Source organism: Ceratotherium simum, chromosome 12 (assembly GCF_057802395.1).
Source record: "Ceratotherium simum simum isolate JZ-2026a chromosome 12, ASM5780239v1, whole genome shotgun sequence".
In the NCBI taxonomy this organism is placed as follows: Eukaryota; Metazoa; Chordata; class Mammalia; order Perissodactyla; family Rhinocerotidae; genus Ceratotherium; species Ceratotherium simum.
Genome location: NC_141911.1, coordinates 4125519 through 4149481, shown reverse-complemented (window position 1 = coordinate 4149481; position 23963 = coordinate 4125519). Strand labels below are relative to the sequence as shown.

At 40.6% G+C, this 23963-nt stretch overlaps 1 long non-coding RNA gene across 1 annotated transcript; it reads right to left on the bottom strand.

Moving 5' to 3' along the window:
* On the bottom strand, positions 1 to 21993 carry LOC147915767 (uncharacterized). The gene is made up of 3 exons (XR_015553726.1): positions 21703 to 21993; positions 526 to 675; positions 1 to 427 (listed from the first exon to the last, which is right to left on the bottom strand). It is a non-coding gene; the product is annotated as an uncharacterized LOC147915767 (long non-coding RNA).
* Between the last annotated feature and the right edge of the window lie 1970 nt (positions 21994 to 23963).

The following is a 23963-nucleotide window of genomic DNA, read 5'->3' as shown; positions in this document are numbered from 1 at the left end:
AGAATACACACCAAGAAGTGTAACAGGTGAAAATGGCGCTTCACAAAATCCGGTTGGGTTCCTGTTATGCCACGAAGTTGTTCCGGCTCCCTTCATGCCCTACTATAGGACTGATTTTATCCTTACGTGCCACCTTCCAGGCCCATTAGGCAGAAGCTCTCTCCACGCCTTTTGTCAGAGAGGCCTCAGATTCTCTATGGTCTAGAAATCCCCTTCTGGGAGACATGGACAGAGCAGGAGCTGGCCCTGGGTCAGGCCATGCTTGAGAACCAGAAATTCTGATCCTGCCAAACTGGTAACACGAGACAGGAGTTAGTAATCCGGCACCAGACAGGGCCACACGAGCTGGTCGAACAACCTCTCTGTGAACTTTACATCTTTTTTCAATTGTGCTGGCCCATCACCAGATCTTGGGCATAGTGCAGGGCTGTGCAGAGACATCAGGTATATTAGTCAGGGCTCTCCAGAGAAACAGAACCAATAGGATGTATATAGAGAGAGATTTATTATGAGAGATTGGCTTACATGATTTTGGAAGCTGATAATTCCCAAGATCCGCAGGGTGAGTTGGCAAGCTGGAGACCCGGGAGAGCTCATGGTTTAGTCCCAGTTGGAGCCAGAAGGCCTGAGAACCAGGAGAGCTGATGGTGTTTTTCCAGTCTGAAGGCTCAAGACCTAGGAGAGCTGATGTTTCAGTTCAAGTCCAATGGCAGGAAAAATCTGATATCCCTGTCAAAAGCAGTCAGGCAGGAAGAATTCTCTCGCACTCAGGGGAGGGTCAGCCTTTTTGTTCTATTCAGGCCTTCAACTGATTGGATGAGGCCCACCCACATTAGAAAAGACAATCTGCTTTACTAGAACTACCAATTTAAATGTTAATCTCATCCAAAAACACCCTCACAGGAGCACCCAGAATAATGTTTGACCAGATATCTGGGCACATTTTAAATTGACACGTAAAATTAACCATCACACCAGCGCACCAACCACATCTATATGCTGTTCAATTACAGAGGCAAAGTACCAAAAATCCAACACACCCTGCCACCTGCCACCATGCATTTCCTGTTGTGTAGGATTCCCTCCTTCCTGAAGAAACTTTCTCGATCGGACTAGCTACAATCTGTGGGCCTGCTAGTTACCATTGCCCAAGGCATATTCAGGAGATACTGGCTCCGAGAGACCACTAGCCAGCAGGGAGGTGGGGCAGATGGCACATGCCCAAGACAAGGTAGCTGATTTCAGTGTGGGATCCTTTCTGTGGTGTCCAGGGGATCATGCAGAAGGCTAGGTTCTCACCTTATCTCCATCCCATTTGTTATCCCTGAATACTAGCCCTTCATCCCTAAACTCAACTCCCTCCTCTTCTCGTAGCTCAGCAAAGGATGGACAGTTTCTCAAAAATCAGTTGAGCATTAAAAAATGAATAATTATCTGGGCTCAGGAGTAGTGGAACCACCTCTGGTTGGGAAAGGAGCTGCAAGAGCAGGTACAGCCTCGGGTCAGGGGACTGTCCTGTGTGGTAAGAGGATGCAACATGGCCAGTCCCCAAAGGCTGATGAAAATATATGCTGCATGACTGTGCTCCAAGAAGCCATCCTTGGCCATGGTCCACTCTAGTCTGCATTGTCTTCAGACAGAGGCCTTCAGAAAAGAATTGCCAAGTTTTCTTTATCCAACAGGTGACAATAAAGTGTTCTAGAAATAAGGTGTGTGCACTAATGGGCAAAAGGAAAAAAGGAGGTCCGCTGGGTTGGGTCTGGTCATCAGAAGTGAGGAATACAGTCCTCACTGGGAGAAAGTAAAGGTGGCTCAGGTATTCTGCTTGCAAACCCTTTTCCTGGGTTAATCATGAAACAGGCTTCCAGGAATCCCAACCATGGCCACAAGTTATGCACTGCATATGTGCAATATGTGACATTCAAAAAATATGCCCATTATGTACTAGGCATGACTGGAAAAAAATATGAAATAACATACTAGTCTGTTCCATTTCTCATGTACATGATCTCATTTAGCCCCTACAAGTGAGTTCTGAGTTATATATCACAAACCCCATTTATATCTGAGGTGACTGAGACTTAGGGAGGTTAAATACTTTATATGAGATTGTGTAAATAAAAGGTAGCAGAGTTGGTATAACTAAGACACATCAATGTGTACCTGCAAGGGGTACTAAAATCTCTCCCCCAGTGATCTTAGAGTGCCACAGAAGAGTTCCCAGTGCCGCCAAATGAGACCATCTTGGAATCTCCAGCATCCTTTCCTATGATGCCTTACCCAACTCATCAAGGCATTCAGGACTCTAATGCTCCACCTCGATTTCCTCACCATCTTTCACCAAAGTCTACATATAGGAAAGGGCTAGTATTCTTTATAGGACCATTCAAGGTGAGCAACAGTTGATTTGTGACCTCTCCCATTTTGTCATAGCAAAATGAAAGGCATTGTCCTTCACTAAAGGAAAATATGATCTTCCATCATTGAGAAAAGAATCAGAGGGCAGTTGGAAAAGATATATAGAAAATCAGGAAGCTCTCCTCAAACTGTACCATATCAACTTCCACCTTATGCACAAGTCAAGACTCCAAAAATAAGCATATTCAACTATTTTGACTAACATTCATTCTTCATTTATTCATTCATGAAGAATTTATTATCTATTATGTGCCAAAGACTGGGGTCTAAGAGATGAAAAACACAGTTTCTTCCCTCAGGAACCTGATGTCCTACTGAGAGCTGGGACACAGAGAGATATACAAAGAAGCAGATAACTACAATTTACAACAGAATTATGAGCTGTGAGGGACCTCTAGGAGGGAGTAACAAATACAGCCTGAGTGAAAAAGCATCACAGTAAAGCAATATTCAAGCAGAGCTTTGAGGGATAAGACGGAGTTTCTAGACAGAGAAGAGGAAGAAGAGTGTTCCAGGCAAAGGAAGCTGCATGAACAAAGGTATGGGGATGACATGGTAGACCATGACAGCAAAGAGTAGAACATCTCCCCACACTCTCTACACCATGGTGTGGTTCATGAAGGGCCTACTGTGTGCCGGGTACTGTGGGGCATACTAAGTCTTTAACTCTGAGATATACATTGATGAAATATTAAAGTGCAGGATAAGAAAATAATGCCTCAAAAGAGAATAATACCAGGAGTTATCACAAGGCAGTAAATGGCAATTTACTAGTGAGTGAGATGGACAATAACTGCTAAAAAGTCATTGGCATCGTTCACATTTAAACCACATCAAAACAGGACCCCTTCCTCCTAAGAGAAAGTATGTGGCAGACTACACAATTTAACATGTAGCTGTGGGCCTAGGAGACGTAAAGTTAAATTGCATAACCCCAGACGACCTTCTCTCAGCCGTCAATTGTCAAGGACTGTGTGATGCCTTCATGTGCTCAGCACTCTCGCAGGCACCATGAGGTAAGCAAAATGAGGGAAAGACTTGGTGTCTTCTTTCCCGGAGCCTCCAGCTGAGTTAATACACATACTTGAATCAATATTGGAGAGCAAGTAATTGCTATGTGAGGCAGACTAGAGATTACAAGTGGAGCTGAGAGACAGGAAAAGTCAGAGGAGATTGCATGGAGGAGGTAGAACTTCAGCTGTGCTTTGAAAGAGTGGAAAGATTTGAAGAAGAAAAGACAGAAGGACATTCCAGGCATGAGAAATAGACTATCAAGGTGCCAGAGGAAATTCTTCTGGCAAATGCAGGTAACCATCAGCCTAGAGCAGAGGTTTTGTGTCAGAGGATAACGGGTAGGATCTTGAATATGAGGCCAGATTTTAACAGGTCCTAACTCAAAGCCCGAGAAGTCTGGACTTGCCGTTGTGGGTAATGGGGAGCCATTCTAGGAGCTTCTCAGATTCAGGTGTAGACTGATCACATGGTTTGGGGAAGGTGGCTGAATTATTACCAAAGAAAGGATGAGTTGGCACTTGCCTAAGTAGCCTATGGAGTAATGTATCTTCTTTATACTTTGGTAAGTGTACTAGTCAGGATTCTCCAGAGAAACAGAACCAATAGATAGATAGATGAGATAGATAGATAGATAGATAGATAGATAGATAGACAGATAGATAGATAGATAGATAGATGATAGATAGATAGAGATAGATAAAGATAGATAGACAGATAGAGATTTATTTTAAGGAATTGGCTCATGCCAATTGTGAGGCTGATAAGTCTGAAATCTGCAGGGCAGGCTAGAGACTCAGAGATGAGTTAATGTTGTAGCTTGAGTTCAAAGGCAGTCTGGAAGCAGAATTCCCTCTTCTTCAGGAGACCTCAATCTTTTTTCAATTAAGGCCTTCAACTGACTAGTTGAGGCCCACCCACATTATGGAGAGTAATCTCCTTTATTCAAGGTCTACTGATGTAAATGTTAATCTCACCTAAAAAATATCTTCATAGTGACATTTAGACTGGTGTTTGACCAAATATCTGGGTACTGTGGCCTAGAATAGTTGACCTATAAAATTAACCATCACGGTAAAGAAACCTGTAATCATTCTTATCCCTCCAACCCTGCCTCCTCTGCCCCGTGGCTCGGCTTCCTGGGGAATGTGCAGCCTGATTGGAGTGGATGTTTGATTTTACTTGAAGAAACATTAAAAAACAAGCACTCGGTCAACCTAAAGTGGAACCAGATCTTCCGTCCAGCGGGAAAATCTTCCCTGTCTTCTTAAATCCATTTTTCTCAAGGCTGGTACCAGCTACCCCTCTTCTCCTGTTTGGCAGACTAGTCCCAAGGTTGACCCTGAGAATCCACCTCTTGCAGACTCACTTCCCGGCCGCAGAAAACAACCTGGCAAAAACATTTCACATAAACTCATGCCATTAGGGCTGTGTTTTGATTTGGTTTGGTTCAAAGATTTCTGAACCTGCTCTCAAAACCTCGTTTAGCTTATAATCCATTGTGGTTTGCAATGTCTTATGTGGAGGAGAGGGATGACTTTCATTTAATATTAACCAAGCAGCTTTCCACCACTTCCTCTTTTCCATTGTTTCACTTTAATAAACAATGGATTTAACAAGTTGTTTAAAGTCGGCAGGGCTCTGAAGCATTCTTCTAAGGATTCTGCCTCACACATGACCTGAAGATTTTACTCAACATCTGTTTAGAAAAACACACACTCATACCAAACACACAAGACCCAAACAAACTATGCATTGTTTCTAAGTAATGGTCATAAAGTACTTGATGTTTCTTGAAAGGGAAATACTAAGCAAAAAAAATAAAATTGTTTTCCCCCAAATTATTCATGCTGAACAGAAAAAGAGACTGAAGTCAGAAACATCAACCCACAGCTGGTAACTCCCTTTCTAGCTGGGGAGGGATCGGTGATGAAAAACAACCCTTAGAACTTCTTGGTTAAAATGATGCCTGTCTCTCCAGATTCACACTAACACATCACTGCAGGTGCAGAGAAACATGAAAACTTACTACACCAAAAACTAAGACTTAGAGACAATGTAACATCAGACTCTGTTAGTAATTTCCACTGAGGAGAGGGGGGTTGGAAATACCCAAACAAGACTTTTCCTTGTGGTAAAACCAGGCTTCACTCTTTGAAACAAGTAGGAAAAGATATCTTACAGACATAAGTGGTCTGAAAGAAGGGACCTTCTTGCAGGAGTGAGCTTGAAGCACTGTACCCTAGAGAGAGATGAGAGAAACCCTATAAGCAGTGCATGCTGGGAAATGCCATGCCTCCCATCCTCTATCAGTTCCGGGTACAAACCTAAAACAAAGTGACCCAGAAAGTTCTAAAATAAAAGAACAACAAAGATATCCAGGTAAGTGGCAATAAATAAACTAGGGATAGCTGTATTTATGATAGACAAATTAGAATTCATAGCTAAAAGCATAACATTCCAAAGAGGCTGATGTTATGGTGCTAAAGAGTAGTATTGACAATGAATATGTAAATGGGATTGCTAGGTGTTTAGTATAAAGCTGAACAGTAAAATAATTTAGCTTCTTGTCTTTATATTAAAAATAAAGCCTACTTGACACATAAATGTCCATTTCTTTAATCGCTTAAAGAAATATTCCAGCCTTACACTGAGAAAGTTCCTCAATGTTTCTGATCATTTAGTAGCAGGAAATAGGGACAAAGTTGTCATTCTATGACAGCAAAACCATGCTTTCCATGATTGTTAGTTTAAAAGCTTGAATCTATCTAAAGATAAAGGGCAGACACTTTTGTGTTCTGGGAGGCACCTTGAGGTGAGTCTCCTTCATCATGCAGACATACTATATAAAAGTACCTATTCTCTAACCAAGGAAGCTCCAGATGCTGGTGGAGTCCTCACAATTCAAATGCTGCAGAATGAGATGTCTAGTATTCTCTCCAGTGTTGCAAGGAGTCATCTATTTCCATGGGGAAGGGAAAACGTGCCTCTGGATTGAGTCTATTGCCGTAGAGCAGGGGTCACACCTGCAGGTAACTTACATAAATTAGTGGGCCAGGTGGGGATTGTGGAACATGCAAAGCTCAAAGCCCTCAAAAGGAGCAGCTAGTACTCGACTCCAGCCTCATGACTGTTCTGACAATGTGGTCCCAATGCAGTCAGCCATTCCCATGTATAAAGGAAATCACAAATCCAGATTTTTACCATAATTCATTGATTCTAGGATACACATTTTTTTTCACATTTCAACATTTTTAAAATCGGGATGTCTTACGATCAATGGTGTCTTACAATTATAATTGGCAGCAATTTTTTTTCTTTCTTGGTGCTATATAAAATAATGGCACTTCTTAAAATCAATCCTGGCATCTCAGATTTTATGGAGTATGGTATATAAAATCTCCAAATATCTAAATGTTGATAAGTAATTAAAGCAAAGAAACAAAACAAAACACTGTGAAGGCCAAATAATAATAACTGTGGAATGGATGGATGAATTACCAGTTCGCAGTCTCTTGCAGAAAGACATTTTAGTACTCTCCTGGAAGTCTTTGGAGGACAACTGGAAAAAATTTTATTTGTACCAAATAAAATAGTTATAATTGATACAAATGGCCTGATTTGTCAAAGGCTGAGAAACTTGACAAAAAAAGAAAAGCTAGAATGGCCTAAATTATGTGCAATGAGATTTAAGAGATCAAAATTATACCATACATATATAGAATACACCTTCTTTTCTAGGGATCAGGTAATATTCATAAAAGTTAATCATACATTAAAATTTTTAAAAAGTCACTAAAATGCAAAAATCAAAAGTAGTCTAGACCAGGGGTCAGCAAACTATCACCCACAGGCAAAATTCTGTTCACCGTCTGCTTTTGTAAACGCAGTTTTATTGGAACATAACCATTTGGAACACAGCTCATTTGTTTACATCCTGTCTATGGCTGCTTTCCTGTTAGAATGGCAGAACTGAGTAATTGCAACAGAGACTATACAGCTGCCAAGACATACCGTCTGGCCTTTACAGAAGTTTGCTTATCCCTGATCTAGACCAAAATCTACGATCACAATATGATTTCTAAAAAAGAATGAAAATTATAGCACACATTTTAATTCATGGGGGAAAACCAATTTAAAAACTAGAAAACACTTTTAAGCAATTTCTAGACACAATTGAAAATACTAACCACAATGACAAATTATTTGGAAAAATAAGAAGATACGAGCACTATATAAGTAAGCAAAAGTTAGGGGAAAAGTTGCTATCAGAGGAAGATTCACACCATCAGAAACTCTTCTGAGAGGACCCAAATCAACAAAATTATAAATGAAAGAGGAGACATGATAACTGATACTACAGAAATACAAAGGATCATAAGAGACTACTATAACCAATTATACAACAACAAACTGGGCAACCTATAAGAAATGGATAAATTCTTAGAAACATACAACCTACCAAGACTGAATCAAGAAGAAACAGAAAATCTGAACAGACCAATTAAGAAGATTGAATCACTAATCAAAAATTTCCCAATGAAGAAAAGCCCAGGACCAGATGGCTTCACTGGTGAATTTTACCAAACATTTAAAGAAGAATTAACACCAATCCTTCTCAAACTCTTCTAAAAAATCGAAGAGGAGAGAACATTCCCAAACTCATTTACAAGGCTAGCATTACCCTGATACCAAAGCCAGAAAAGGACACTACAAGAAAAGAAAACTACAGGTCAATATTCCTGATGAATACAGATGCAAAAATTCTCAATAAAATACTAGCAAACTGGATTCAGCAGCACATTAAAAGGATCATTCACCATGATCAAGTGGGATTTATCCCTGGGAAGCAAGGATGCTTCAACATACTGCTTTGTGCTGTCTAAGCCTATCGATGATGATACTATCAGCTAGAAATGCCTAGAGGCACTCACCTGGGCCTGCAGCAAGCCAGCACAGACATTTCCCCTTTTGGAATCAATGCTATGGTTGGACAGGCCCTCGTGGTTCTTATTATGATTGCAAGATGCACTTCAGCAATAATCATCAGGGAACTTTGGGGAAAAAACAAGGTTTATTACTCATAAATCCTGGAAAGTACATGGCATACCTGGGGCCACACAGCAAGAGGTAGAGAGAGAGAGAGCATGGGCCTGGGATTCTGCTTTTATTGCAGCCAAGTGTAGGGTGCCTAGAATTTCATGGGTTCACTCTTTATTGGTGAATTTAAAACATAAGAGCAGGAATTCAAGCATGGGAAGGGAAAAACAAGCAGTCAGTCAGTTATCTAAGTCACCTAGAGATCTCTAAAACAAAGAAAACTTCAGGGGTGTGTCGGCCAGGCTCTTCATCTAGTCATTTGGCTGGCAGCGTGTTTACTCGAGTTAGCTGTCTTTGAAGTGGATGCCTCAGCAATCAAAAGCTTAATGTTGTGCACGTGTATTACAATAAAAAAGTCAACTGTCAGGCACTTACACTACACATACACAATCAATAGATGTGAGACACCACATTAATAGAATGAAAGAAAAAATCATATGATCATCTTAGATGCAGAAAAAGCATTTGAAAAAATTCAGCATTCATTCATGATAAAAACTCTCAACAAATTAGGTACAGAAGAAATGTGCCTCAATATAATAAAGGCCATATATGACAAGCCCACAGCTAACATCATACTCAATGGTGAAAGGTTGAAAACTTTTCCTCCAATATCAGGAACAAGACAAGGGTGCCCAATCTCACCACTCCTATTCAACGTAGTACTGGAAGTCCTAGCCAGAGCAATCAGGCAAGAAAGAGAAATAAAAAGCATCAGAATTAGAAAGGAATAAGTTTGCAGATGACATTTTATATGTAGAAAATTCTATAGATTCCATTAGAAGCTTTTTTTACTAAGTAACAAAGCTTTTGAGATTTCAGGGAAAGATCATTCCCGTACTATTTAAAATGTACCAGACCATAGAAAACAATGGAAAGTTACTTGATGATTCATTTCACCAAGTTATACTTATTCTTTCTGACATCTGACCACTCAAAAACACAGCTGCGAAACAATCTCTTTGACAAAATATGTAGGCAAAAACCTGGAATAGAGCAGTAGTACGTGAATCCACCAATTATCAGAAAAATATTTTTTTAATAAAACAAGTTTTATTCCAGAAACTCAAGAATGATAATAATATTAGAAATCTATTAATAAAATTTAGACTATCAATGGAGGAAACTAGAGTCTCTGTACATTGTGGACAGAAGTCCACTGGTTTCTTTGGGTGCCTGAATAAAGCTCTTACTCGTAGGGGAACAGAGAATGCGATGAATTTAGATGACATGGTATGAAAAAATAGCAACCTGATAAACATCTCAGAGGGGGTATAAGGAAGAAGAATATTTTAAATATTAACAGTGCAATCTCTAAGTAGGTTAGAGTTGCAATCCAGGCCCTTCATGCTCCCCTTTCCAATTCCATCAATCACCACTTCCAGCATCCTCTTTTTCTCCATACTCAAACCAGGCTAAACTACTTGGGATGTCCTGAAAGTGCCATACCCCTCTCAATGTCACTCAGGATCTTCCTTTTCAGAAACACTCCTTTACTTGGCAACTTGGTACTTACCATCTGCAACTCAGTCGAGATGTCACTTCTTCTGGGAAACCTTCCCTGCCCATCCTCCAAAGATGTGTCAGATGCATTTCTCATGTGGACCTCTTAACACTTATCATGTGTCTTGTAAATGTCTGCCTCTTCTACAGCTCTTGAGGGTGGATGCTCACTGAATCTCATGACTCTCATTCCGTGTTGTATCCCTAGCAGCTAGCATTGTGCAGGACATATAAGAATGTATGGAATGAATAAAGTGCTTTTAAACTCTTTCTTACCCCTGTGCTTTCATTGTGGCAGTTCTCGTGTCAAAGCTGCTAGTACCTTCCATCTCACTTCATACCCCAACATTCTCATTTGTACTTAAGGGATAAAATATGAATTTCTTACAGCTATTCAAGATGCTCACAGACCTGACCAAACTTTGGGCCTTCTGCCCATCATTCTCCAACACTAATCATCCATCTTGAGCATGTTCATCCAAACTGCTCCCCAAATACACCTTATACTTTCCTGACTCCACACTTTAGCTCACATCATTCTCCCTTCCTCAAGCATCCTATGACATCCTATTCATTGATCCAGTTCCTCTCCATCCTTCAAGGATGAGCTGAGCTCCTAAATCCTATAATGCCTTCTTGTACTCTTGCTTTTCTCAACTCTTCTATTAGTTTATTGGTACCACTTGTTAGCCACTTAGCTTACACAGACACACACACACACACACACACACACACACAATAATTTAAAATAAAGGCAGTGTCTCTACTCTGTTCTCCATATTATGAGCTCATTCATTCATCCCAAAGCTCTCTCTGCTAGACCCCAGGGACACAGAGTTTGAATAAAACATGGACTTTCTCCCCAAGGAATTCAGTCTGGTGTTTAAAAAAGTACATGTAAAGAGACAATTACAATACAATGTGAGAAATAAATAAAACCATAAAAAAATGCCATGGCAGCCCAAAGTGTGATACTAGATGATAGATAGATGGATAGGTAGATAGATACACAGGTAAATTCTTTGGAAGTAATCTCTGTTAAAAAAAAAAATAAAAGAGGGCCGGCCCCGTGGCTTAGTGGTTAAGTGAGCGCGCTCCACTGCTGGCGACCCGGGTTCGGATCCCGGGCTCGCACCGACGTGCTGCTTCTCTGGCCATGCTGAGGCCGCGTCCCGCATACAGCAACTAGAGGGATGTGCAGCTATGACACGCAACTATCTACTGGGGCTTTGGGGGGAAATAATAAATAAAAATAAAATCTTTAAAAAAATAAAAAAATAAAAAAAATAATAATAAATAAAAGAGAACTGATACACAATAAAGTTAAACCAACTGTTGATAATTAAAGAAGAAAGAAGAAATAACCATGGGGAAGCGAACAGTCATGACAGTCATGACTCTAATCTCCAGTTTCGTCTTTAGTTGAAGTCTCCAGAGATCTACTTTTTTTACTTCCACAGTGTGCTTCCCTCCCAGTCTTCTCAAGACTACATTCGCCCTGAGATACTAGGTACACAAATACCTCTCTACTCCCTACATACATGCCTGGAATCAAATCATATCGCTTTCTCCCAGTTTCTTACATTTTCTACTCATAAGTTTCTTTTTTCTTTATATTAGCCTGCTTAACCCCAGGGTTGTCACTGTCAAAAGCTTTCACTGTTACTGTGGCTCTATTTAAAGTTATTCAAAAATTTCAAGAAAGTCAGACTGCATGTAAGGAAGCTCACCAGCAGCTCTTGTAAAGTTATCCTTAGATCCCTTGAGGCTGGTCTCAGAAGGAGAATCCTCACATAGGTACTCTGTCCTCCACTACCATACTGGGAGGGCTGGGGTTTAATGTTTTTAAGGGACCCTGTGTCTGTTGCATGCTGCATGATAAGATGCCTTGGGAAAGCCACTTTGAGATAAATAGAATTCAGTTTCCTCAAATATAAAACGCTGAGAGTGAACCAAATTAGGGTTCCCAGCACAATGCTGTGAAGAATAAGAAGGAGAGAGTGAAACTGAGGCTCGTCATGCTCACCTGAGGACCAAGCAGGGAAGGGAGTGGATAAAAATTGGCCTCACAGGCAAAGGGCTATCTATAGTCATGGTAAGTTTTTATATTCATTAAATCTTTGCCAAACTAGGCCCATACAAAGGCAAAATGTAGATTAAGAGAAGACTGTTCCCGGGGCGGGCCCCATGGCCTAGTGGTTAAGTTTGGCACACTCCGCTTCAGCGGCCTGGGTTCAGTTCCCAGGCATGAACCTACACTCACCATGCTGTGGTGGCAACCCACATACAAAATAGAGGAAGATTGGCACAGATGTTAGCTCAGGGAGATTCTTCCTCAGCAAAAAAAAAAAAAAAAGAAGACTGTTCCCTGCCTTCCACTATTCTCTTATTTTTCTCCTTGAGCACTGCTATGGTCTGAAGGTTTGTGTCCCCCAAAATTAAAATGTTGAACTCCTTATGTCCAAAGCGATGGTATTAGGAGGTGGGGCCTTTGGGAGGTACTTAAGTCCTGAGGATGGAATCCTCCTAAATGGGATTAGTTCCTAATGAAAGAGGATCCAGAGAGATCCCTAGCCCCTTCCACGTGAGGACACAGTGAGAAGGAGCTGGCCACGAACCAGAAAGAGGGCCCTCATGGGAGTGTAACCATGCTAGGGCCTTGATCTTGGACTTCCAGCCTCCAGAACTGTAATAAATAAATTTTTGTTGTTAATAAGGCACCCAGTTTGTGATATTTTGTTATAGCAGCCCAAACAGACTAAGGCAAGCACCTCATGTATGGGATTAGTAAATTCTAAACAAATCCTGAGCCTCTTTCTTCATCACTATGCAGCTGGCTCCATGCTAATTCCACTATTATGCTATGATGGAGGATAACTGGCTAATCTGATACAGTCTACAGATTTGTTGGTGAATGTTGGAAGGGGTTACATTAACTTTTGATCCTGCCAAGGAGCATATTAACATTTTTACTAGAGCTGTCCAGAGACAATGCTTTATCCACCATTTCTCAAACTTTAATAATACACAAATCCTTTTGAAAACACAGGAGAAAGGGAGCACCATTCCAAGTGGTTGGAAGGCCAGTGTGTGGGACAGGCTACCTGGTGGTGGCAGCAGAGAGGCATGGCCCCCAGGCTTGTGGAGGAAAGTGTTGCATCCAGAACTGCACGACGACCTTACCCCTCAGCGACATGAGTTATTCCAGGTTCTGAACCTTCTGCCTGACACTCTCAGGTCTGAAGACATAAAAGGGTGATAGTAACAGTAGCAGTAGTTAGAGAAGGTTGTGTCACTAATATCATTAGCATCAGAGATAAGGAACTTGCCCCCTGGAACAATATTGCTAGAGCTAAGCACCCTCAGTGCTTACAAGAGAGTCTACCATCATCTTTTTTCTGCACCATGGTCTGCATGGGTACAGAGTGTTCTAGAGAGGAACTTCCCACAAAGGGAAGGGAGCTAGACTCCAGCCCTCTTTTCACAATATCTCCAGAAATGCTGGTGGCTGGGTTCTTACCTTCCCAGGATAAAAATGAAGGTGGGGTAAGTCCCAGATGCCCAGACCTGGGAGGTGGGAGTGTAGGTAGCTCAGCTGCCATGTCCACTACTGAGCAGGCCAGATAGCTAGAGGTGAACACAAAGCACCCCAAGAGCCGACGGGTCCAAATTCCACTGTAACGGTGGGAAAGAGGGAGTGAAGGCATTCAGGCTATTTCACAGAGATTCACATGAAGTTATGGGATGGAAGAAATGCACTGGCCATTCTGGATGTCTCTGGTGATCACGTTGCTGATGGCCCAGGACTATCATCCTGGGATGCTTGATGACCTATTCAGGTGACTGGAGCTCCAAAGAACAAGTTCCTGGCTTGAATCTCATTAAGACAAAACTGTTCAGAAAGGAAAGTTGAAAGTCCTGGCAGAGATAAACCAAATGACAGCAATCTCATCAACTGAGAAGTATGAAGTAAAAAGCATCCACCAACTCCAACTGCTTCAAGAGTTAAAAGAGAATTTGTATTATTTATTCACTTTTCAAGGTGGAGGGATTACATTGTAATTAATATCACTTGTTATTGTTTTGAGAATTCTTTTTAATTTTTCAAATGTAATATTGCTAGATTAAAGGGGTAATATCAATATCATCACAGGGAGTTGTTAAAAATTGGTTGAAAATGAGGGACCAAAACCTATTTTATCCAAAGGCTTTCTCATTTTTAAAATTTTATTTTATTGTGGCAAGAACACTTAATATGACATCTACCCTGTTAACAAATTTTTAATTGTATAATACAGTATTGTTGGCTATAGGTACGATATTGTACAGCAGATCTGTAGATCTGCAGCAGATCTTGCTTAACTAAAACTTTATACAAGTGTTGGTGATGATAATGAGAAATTGGAACCCTTGTGCACTGTTGGTGAGAATGCAAAATGGTGCAGCTGCCACAGAAAAAAGTGTGGAGGTTCCTCAAAAAATTAAAAATAGAACTACCATATGATCAGAAATCCCACTTTTGGGTATTTATCCAAAAGAATAAAAATCAGGATCTCAAAGAGATATTAGCGCTCAGGTGTTCATTGCAGCACTATTCACAATAGCCAAGATGTGGAAACAATCTAAATATTCAACTGATGACTGGATAAAGAAAATGTGGTAGATACATACAATGGAATACTATTCAGCCAAAGGCCTTCATATACACAAACAACAACCAACTAGAAGGTACAGTAGAAAAATGACCTATATGAAAAATATCACAACAAAGACGTACCTAGATGTGAATTTAATAAGAAATGTGCTACTGAGGGATGCAAAAGAACACTTAACTGAATGAAATGGCAATATGCATTCTTAAATAGAATGACATCACAAAGATAACAATTCTTGCTAAATTAATTTATAAACTGAATGAATAACAATGAGATTTTTCAACAATACAAGTTGTTTCTAAAGTTGATATGGAAAAATATATAATCAAGAAGAGCTATTATAATTATGAAAAAGAAAATTAATGAGGGGAAAATATCTTTATTGCATATTTAAATGCATTATAAAGTTACAATTAACAATGATATTCTAGCATGTGAACAGCTAGAAAGTCAAATTACTAGTCCAATATAACAGACTAGAAAGTCAAGAAATACACTCCAATAAGTATTAAAATACAGTAAATTATATAAGAGGCATTTTAGTAAGTGGTTAAAAATTAAGGATTTTTTAAATAAATGGTTTGGGCACTACCATCTTGAGGGAAAAATGAAATTGGCTCCATATTTCATAGCATACATCATCAAAGTAAATCTTAGATCAGAGATTAAAATATTTAAAAATTAAAACCATAAATAGAAGTACCAGAAAAAATTATGGGAGGATTTTTTATTGTAATCTCAGAATGAGACAGTTTTTCTAAATATAACAAAACACTGAGAGGTCATAAATAAGACTGATAGAACCTCTGCTTCTGGCCGTGATGGAGTAACTGATACTACACTCGTCTCTTTACCATAAACAACTATAAAATGGGACAGCATATATGAAGTAATTCTTTTAAAGCCTTGGATGACAGGCAGGATAAGACTGCAATTTCTAAAAGGGAAATTCAGGAAGTGAGCAGAACTTGCAGTCCTGCTGAGCTGAGGAGGCAGAAATCAGAGTTCAGAGCAGTTGAAATGATGGATTCTACAGAGAAAGGCACAAAAGAGAGAGGAAGATATACAGAGTGGAGGGCTCCAAAAATCTGTGTTGGGTACCTTCATGATGAGGGGTAGGCTGTACCTGCACAGGACAATTCCATTCAAGGCTTACCAGACAGCAAGTGCTACAAAGTTGAGAAGGGAATCAAGATTCTAGAGGTTGGGCTGTGCTGAGCTAAGAGTGGTATCAGGGGGTTCTGACCCTGCCCGAGTGGAGAGTCCTCATTAATACTCCAACATCAGGCCAGAAAAGCTTTCCTTAGGAGTAAAGATGATGCCCTAGTGTAAGACTTATTCCAGACCTTCCTAGAACCAACAATGCCTTAAACCAAGCCCTGACGAGATCTTCATGGAAGAGAGAGTTTGGAAGTTGAGATTCATTTTGTTACAGGGGACTGCCAATACTTAGTGGAGCTTGAGAAATATCTACCCAAATGAAGCGTAAAATCACGCTTACACAAATTCATCTGATCAGCCAATAATTTCATTGCCTGCTAAAACATGCCTCAATAATCTTCAAGAAAGATGGCAGAATACAGAATCTTTACAGTGTGTTATTCCAAATGTCTAGTATTCAGTTAAAAACCACTAAACACACAAAGAAACAAGAAAATGTAACCTATCACCAGGGAAAAAAGTAACCAATAGAAACCCAAACCAAGATGACCCAGATGGTATATTCAGCAGACAAAGACGCTAAAGAAGTTGTGACAGATTGCATTTTCTAAAGATGGCTACAACAATATCTCCCATCCTACGAGCTCTTCTTCAAAGTGACTGTGCCACTCTCCCACCGTCTGACCTTAGGACTTTTTGATCAGTAGAATTCAGTGGAAGTGACATAACAGGACTTCCTAGGCAAGCTGATAGAAGCCTTACAGCTTCTATCTGTGTCTTTTGGCACACTGGTGCAGCTGCCGTGGAATGAGAGTTCAAGCTACCTGGAGAGGCCACGTGTAGGTGCTGTGTGTGACAACTCCAACTGAACTTCCAGCTGACAGCAGCGTCAACCACCAGTCATGTGAATGGGTCATCCTGGATGTTTAGTCCAGTCTGTCTGAAGTCAGAGTAATAGAAATTATTCATCTATACGACAGAGGGTAAACAAGATTGGAGAAAAATGAACAACACATCCATAATACGTATGTATACGTGGGATGCCATAAAGGCACCAAAAAGAAGTGGTTATGTGTGTTCTGATATGTTGTTCTCCAGGGTGTTAAATAGAAAAAAGCAAACCAAAACATGGAACAATGTATATAATAAGCTACCACGGGGGGTTGGGGGTGCACAAAAGGGGAATAGTTCTGGAAGGCTACACACGAAGTTGATTACATCACTTGTTTCCAGGAGGAAAGGGAGAGCTGGAAATGGAATCAGAGGGAATCTTTTCACCACATTACCTTTTGTGCCTTTTAAATTTTGGATCATGTTAATGTTTTATCTTTACAAAAAATTAAAGTCAAAATAAAAAAAATAAATCAAAACAAAAATCCTACAACTGGACAAATTTAACAAAATTCCAGATCTCTAAAAATAAATAGGAAAACCAAAATCTTCCAGAAAATAAAAAAAGTAGCTTACCATCAATGGAATGAAAACCAAATAGGCATCAAAATTCTCACTTGCAACACACGGTGTTAAAAAGTCGTGGAGAAATATTTCCATGATCTAAGAGAAAACTACTTTGAATACAGAGTTCTATGTCTGACCAAACTACAATTAAATGAGGAGAAAATAAAAACGTTCTCAACAGGTAAGAACTCGGAAAACTTACCAGAGACCCTCTCTGAAAGAATGACTTAAGGATTTACTCTGTCAAAACAAACAAGCAAAATAAATGTGCTTTAAAAGAGAAAAATATGGGATATGTAAATAGTGATCCAATAAAACACACAGAGAATCCAATAAAAACCTATAGTTAAAGCTACATAAATATTGACCCATAACTTAAAAATATTAATATGAATTTGGATCTAAAATCCCAGATGATAACAATCTGGGACATGGTAAAAGTGGAAAAAGTGAAAGTTGTAGCATGCTGATATTCTTGGGGGAGAATATCAACACGAGCCATCACTAGAAAAACGGGAGTTCAAATATGTCTAAAAATATTAGTGGTACAATTAGAAAACTAGAATTGATCTAAATAATTATTTATTTTTAAAAAGAATCCAAAATGAAATTACAAATTATTTAGAAAAATGATAAATGAGTACCAGATAACAAAATTTTTACCACGTGGCCAAAATTGCTTTCAGGGAAATATATATAGTGAATGCATCATATAACAGGAAATTTTTCCAATAAATTAACCAAACTTCTAATCCAAAAGGCCATAATACTAACAGCAAAATAAGGATCTTAAAAGTGGCAAGAATAAATTAATAAAGACAAAAATAGAGGGCTGGCCCGTGGCTTAGCGGTTAAGTGCGCACGCTCTGCTGCTGGCGGCCCGGGTTTGGATCCCGGGCGCGCACCGACGCACCGCTTCTCCGGCCATGCTGAGGCCGCATCCCACATACAGCAACTAGAAGGATGTGCAGCTATGACATACAACTACCTACTGGGGCTTTGGGGGAAAACAAAAAGGACGAGGGTTGGCAATAGATGTTAGCTCAGACCAGGTCTTCCTCAGCAAAAGAGAAAGATTAACACGGATGTTAGCTCAGGGCTGATCTTCCTCACAAAAAAAATAAAAAAGACAAAAATAGAAATTAACAGTTTATAACAAAAAACTAGAAGACAATAAAAACCAAAACAAATGGTTCTTTGAAAACAATATAATGTACCAAGTCTGATTAACAAAAAACAGAGAGCAGGACCCCATTCTCCACACTTTTACTTTCCGCGGTTTCAGTTACCCACAGTCAATCCGGTCCAAAAATATTAAATGGAAAATTCCAGAAAAAAACAATTCATAAGTTTTAAATTGCCTGCCGTTCTGAGTAGCGTAATGAAATCTTTTGCCCTCCTGCTCCATCCTGCCCAGGATGTAAATCATCCCTTTGTCCAGGGTATCCACGCTGGAAATGCTACCCTCCCACTAGCATTTAGTAGCCCTCTCTGTTATCACATTGACTGTGGCGGTATTGGTATCGCAGTGCTTGTGTTCAAGTCACCCTTATTTTACTTAATAATGGCCCCAAAGTGCGAGAGTAGTGATGCTGGCAATTCGGACATGCCAAAGAGAAGTTGTTGTTTGTTAATATCTTATTGTGCCTAATTTATAAATTAAACTTTATCATAGGTATGTATGTATAGGAAAAAACAAATCAGTACTATCCGCAGTTTCAGGCATCCACTAGCGGTCTTAGAACATATCTTCCATGGATCAGGGGGGACTACTGTAACTATTACCTGGCCAAACTAATGCTATTAATAGAGTACTGAACATAATGGTATACATAAGAAAGTGGCTGGCCTTCTTCCCTCATAACATGTCGAATGTCTAAGCAATATTTAACAACACATATTTTTTCCCTATCCTGCTGATGTTCTTGGCTTAGAAATAGTGTGAAAGAAAAAAATAAAATAACGTGGATAAACCTTTCTATTTCAATAATTTGGCTTTTAAATTTGTCATTTCCCACAGTTAAGAAGCCTGGAGAACATACATGTACAAATTTCTGTCCCTTCCATACTCACTCCCCGAGAAAGAGGCAGGGGAAGGCTACGACTGTACCTAGCCTTATAGACCAGACCAAAGACCACTCTAACGGGGAAGTCACTATTTGGATGGCACGCAGACGCCTTTCTAAGAAAGAGGTGCTTTAAAAAAATTAGGTTTTGCAAACTTTACAGGTGTATGCCCACTATACTACATATGAATGGGGAAAAGCATGGCTTAGAATGCCCACAGCAGTTTTGAAGAGGGAGGACTGGGGACCCTTCAAATGAACAGCAGTAATAAAGATCTTTTCTTTAAGTAGAGAGAAAGCCAAGAAACCACTGAGCTCTCCCAGACTCATCAAAGCAGCCATTGTGCTCCCCCTTCGCTTTTTTCATGACAAGAATATAACCCTCAATCAGAGATTGAGCCATTCCCTAGCAAGAGGCAAGAACAATTTCAATGGGACAACGAAGGGAACACAGACAGGGGCAACCCAGATGATCTTGCTGTGCTGCAGTATTTTGGGCAGCCAGCAGCAAACTCAGCAGGGATTATTAGAAGAAGCAAGGAGGTGTGTGCGGTGGGGGGAAGGGAGACAGCCAGTGAGGAGCTGAACCCAGCAAAGAAGTTCCAAAGGAAGCAGCCCTCCTAAACTGGGTGCAGCCTGGCCTGATGATCGTGCATCCTTGGTAGCCACAGCAAGAATTTCTAAGCTGGAGGAGAAATACCATGCAGGAGGGCCTGTGCTCCTTCCCTCCCTGCTCTGCTCCAACAGGCAGTTTGGAAGAGTTTTGTTCAGTTGAAGGTGGAGTTTTCCGAAACCTAAAGAGAAACACATTCTTTCTATTGTTTTCCTAAATATACTTACATCCGAATTAAGTGTTTTAGTTTTCTTCTATAGGATGCCATTGGTTAGAATCATGCACTTTAGAGTCAGACGGACCCAATGTTGAATGCAGACACTACTTCTCAGTGACTGTGCGTCTTTGAACCTCACTCTCTTTGTAGGTACAATATGCATAGTAATACCTGTGTTACACGGTTATTATGAAGATTAAATGAGCTATGTCAAGCACCTAAAGCCCTGTAGACACTCAAGGAAAGGAGATATAATCAGGAGTATAGCTGTAAAGAAGGGAGCTTGAGGCTGCAGGGATAAAAGCTGCTCCAGAGCAGGACCAAGGTGAACTCAGAGGAGGTGAGTGGGAGCTAACCGGCTTAAAACCAGCATTTCCCAAAGTTAGTTCCTAGGAACACTAGTCCTGCAGGATATTAATAGTGTTACTCATTAAAAAAAAAAAAGCTTTCTGAATAATACATTTGGGAAACATTGGATCAAACAACTTAAAAGCTTTCTTATTGCAGGATTTCCACGTGACTTCAATATGTTGACGCTCATAGCAAACCACTCTCCCCCACAAATGGATTTCAGTATGGGGTCCTTTTTTCTTGGTGCATTTCGTAAGACTATTACCTCTTGGAACACAAAATGTTAAACGCATGGGTCTCCTAGGCCTGTCTGATAACTCCTTCTTAAACCAAAAGCTCAGAACCAACTTATTCATTAGGCACTACAAGATGGTGCCCAGCATCTATGAGCTCTTCAAGGCTTAAAGATGATTGAGAACTGGAGAGAAAATTTGCTGGTTCCAAAAGAGAAAAACACAATCAGAAAACTGCAAAAATTTGAAACGGATATTCAAGTAAACATCTATAAAATGTAACATTGACTCAACTGGCCAACTGCTGTTCAACATATCATATAGAATTACATAAAAATATACTTTTCATGGAACGTGGGTGCATCATAGTACATTTGCTATGCTGTGCTTCAGGGGCTCCATTAGAACCAGAGCCTGGAGTTTAGAAAGGCCATTGGTTACCTTGACAAGGGCCATACCTTTAAATCATGTATATACACTCGTGAGATGTACACACACATACCCTGGAGCTAGGGAGGTTCCACCAATTAAGAACCAAAATTATAAAGCAAGCCTCTGGTGTGAGAGCAGCAGTCAGATTCAGTCACTAAATAGTGAGGGAGATTCCCCCTCCCCACCTTCTACAAACCCGTGGTGCGGCGCCCAAGGACTCAGTAGGGTGTGGATTCTTAACCTTGTAGCAAATCCTTTCTGGCAATAGCCACAGAATCCTGTGGCAAGGCACAGCTCTTTCTCGGTAAATCTACCCCTCCCCGTGAAAAGCCATTTAGGGCGCCTATTTTACAGCTGATGGCTTCGCATTCACTGCCTCTAAAAGGAGCTCTGGGCTTTCAGTGGTTCTTTCCAATTCACAGCAAAAGGCAACATTTTAAGGAGTGGGGGAAGGGGTTTGAGAGGGACTGAAAGAAAATCTCACCATCTCACCGCTTCTAAAGGTCTTCTAAAGAAGTTTCATTCGTTTGAAAGGAGACACAACAAGGAGAGGTACAAATTCTCAGAGCCTTGTTCCTGTCGACGGGCAGCTCCTCACGTCCTGCTCAGCGTCAGCCTGGGTAGAGCCGAGGAGCTCATGCCTGAGGGCCGCAACTTAGTTCCTGAGAGAAATCACTCCGCGTCCATGCACCTTTCTCTGTGATCTGGAACGACATCTGGATCATGGAATAAGTCTAAACTCTCAGTCTGTTTCTCTACTTCTTTGGAGGCAAAAAAAAAAAAAAGAGAGAAAGAGAGAGAAGCTATGACTTAAAAAGCCCAAAACATTGACCCTTTCTTCAAATCAATTTTTCAAGATTTGTTTAATATTATGTTAGGAAATACTCTTTTCTCACTTCTAACGTTTGATTAACAGTGTGGCTCATTTCCCATTGTTTTCTGTATTGCAAAAGTCTGCTGTGAGTGATTTAAACACCAAATGAAGGGTAACAGCCCCCCCCCAACCACACACGCAAAGGAAACGTCCCTTCCTTTGCTACTCTAACAAGAGAAACAGTGAAGACAATCAATTACAAGGATGGGAAGAAATTATTATAAGCACAAATACGAGAAGGAGCCACGAAAATTTGCTATATGAAAAGAATAATATTCCACTGCTCCACACTTCTTTGAGCTAAATTTCTCTGTCTGAGCGCAGTGACTTCCCTGATGACATTTTTGCCCTTAAGGATTTCACCACTTCCTCCCAAGCTGCACCTTTTTCTCTCTCTGCCTCCCCCTTCCTATTATCGTCACTAGAGAGTGCGGAATGACATGTTCAAGAAAATGTTTGCCTGAGGCCAGAGTGTGTTTCCTTTACACTTGGATTTCCATTTATTCCACTAAATTTCCTTACAATTAATTTTTAAGAGGGCTGAGAGAGTTGATTTTCCAAACAGCTGACAAAAACAGTGTTCCATGAAAGCAAACGAAATGGCACTTGGTGACCATTTTTGCTACCATTATAAAACACTTATGGTGTAAATTCTGACTCTGCATTCTGCACTTATTATTGTGATAGAGTAATCGGAATATGTTGATACTCCCATGATACCCATCCAGAGCCAGGAACTGCTTTATCTTAATTGCACTTTAGCCTAAAGCATGTTAAATGCGACTTGATTATAAAATGCATTTGAATTGCCATAATAAATTTCTTGGCAAGATTTCCAAACATCAAGTAAAGAAATCTATAATCTTGTAGTCTGGCCCCTTTGGTGACTTGCCAGGTGACTTTGTATAAAGGTTGCTCCCTCTCCATATCCTCCTTTCTCAGCCAATAAACTGGTAATAACAGACTTGTCTAGCACTCAGGAGTGGCTGCAAGACACTTCTTTACACTTGGACAGCATTTTGCAAATAACAAGCTGGCTTCAGGCTAAATATGTCAGAATGATGCTTCAGCACGGTTTGCTGGAGTGGATTTTTTAAATTTCTATTTCACGAACTCATTGGCATCATCCATCAGCCTCACTCACTGTAGCTCACAGCTGAACACCGTGCGTTTGCTGTCTTGTGTTCAGGTCCGGGCCTCCACGTCTCATCCCCTGCTGTACTTCTGTGCTTTCACAGTGCTAGCACCATTCCAGGTACAGAGGGCGTGAGGACACACTGACGGATGGCTTAGCTGGCCACAAGTGGGAAGCCCTGATCTCTAGCCGAGGGGTTTGCATTGAGCTTGGGGTGGAGGCTTCCTCAGACGTGTGCAGTGTGACAGGTCTGCCCTACGCCTCGGGCATTCCAAACCAGTCCCTGCCTCTATCAGAGTGCAAATGTCTTCTTCAGGAAGGTGTTTGGGGCAGGACCAAGGAGCAGGAGAGCACTTGTGCACAAGTCTGCCTCCCACGCTCCTCTGGGAGATTTCCAAGCAGTAGGACAGCTACGAAAAAGTGTCAGAAATAAAGTGAAAAGTTATTCAGCCTTGACCTCTGGCTGCAGACCACTGGAAGAAAGACTGCTAAGTAGAAAAATGGGTCAAAGAAATTTCTTTTTCTTCATTCATGGGGAGCAATGCTTACTACCACCTTGAAATAGAATCCCTTTTTTAAAGCAGGGAGCTCAAAGTGTGTTATCTGGTGTGTCCTTGCATCTGCCCTGAGCGGTTAGGTACAGATATTATCCTCCCCTCAGCACTGGGGCAGAATAGTTAAGAAACTCGCCTGCAACCTATTTCCCTATTAGGCAGTAATAGGATGGTATAAAGAA